This window comes from Apteryx rowi, unplaced genomic scaffold (genome assembly GCF_003343035.1).
Source record: "Apteryx rowi isolate R43461 unplaced genomic scaffold, aptRow1 scaffold_34, whole genome shotgun sequence".
NCBI classification, from domain to species: domain Eukaryota; kingdom Metazoa; phylum Chordata; class Aves; order Apterygiformes; family Apterygidae; genus Apteryx; species Apteryx rowi.
In genome coordinates, this window is record NW_020449863.1 from 202,004 (window position 1) to 203,215 (window position 1,212).

Sequence of the window (1,212 nt, forward strand, 5' to 3'; positions counted from 1 at the left end):
GAAAATCATACCCTGGTAACTTAAATGTAGGAAAAAATTCACACAGGGCAACATATCAAAAATATCTGTTTATAAATAAGCACATTTACATTAACATATACAGAAAATTGTGAGAGAAGACTTACATTTCTCTAAGAGCTACATCTGTTTCTGAGCACTTCCCCTTCATCTGCTGACTTCCCATCTCATTCCTTTTGATTTTCTGTCCACTTTTCTAGAAACTCAGTTAAATTAAATCTCACATGCCCCATAAGAAACCAACTGTTGTTACTAAATTGAGTGGGAATATAAGGTCATGTCATAGGTGACTAAGTACACCCTAGATTTCTCTACGAGCCATGATCTAAATATGATGCCACAGCATCATCTCGACCTTAGAGTGAGGGGCTTTATTTCAGAGCACATCTCCAGTCCAGAGATAACCTACTATGGACAACACCTACAGTTCAAAGCCCTCCGCACTCTGCTGAGCTGTATTGGTTTGTATTTGAATTATTACAGTCTTCCGCATGGTAGAAGTAATTTAATTAATCACTTATACAGCCTGTATTGTAGTATTTGGCATTTCCAGATTTCAATTATGAAATAAGTGGAAAACAAAAGACTTCTTCCTTTGTAAATTAATCTAATTTTCTCCGTGATTTATTTATATTTTTAATTTACCCAATACGGACAGACATATATTCTCACTGTGTGATGCTCATTTAGCTGGGAAGTTCTTTAGGGAAGAACTTAAAAGATTTCTCTTCTGTCTCTACCTGTGTTTGTAACACACGGCAGAGTGGGGTTTCTGGCTGCAGACCTAGACCTTTGGGCACCATGGGGAATAAAATGTAAAAAGAAAGTAAATAAATAAATATACGGTTAATAAATAAATGATTAAAATAAGGAAACTGCTCTGCTAGACATCAAAGTGAGTAGCGTAACAAACGACATGATGTATCTGTCTTCTCTTTGTCCACGAGGCTGTTCAAGGGGGACGGGGAGGAGAAAGCCTCAGGTGAAACCTGAGGTTACTACCAAAGCGCTGGCGCTGATCGCGACCCCTGGGAAGCGGACGAGCCGAGAGGGGCCGGACGCGGCCCTTCTCCCTGCGTTAGCGGCCCGAGGCCCCGCAGGACGTTTTCCTCCGCTCATCGGCGAAGAGCGGAGCTTGCCGCCGACGCCGCTCGCCCGTTGCCGCCGGGCGCGCCCCCTGCGCGTCACGGCCGT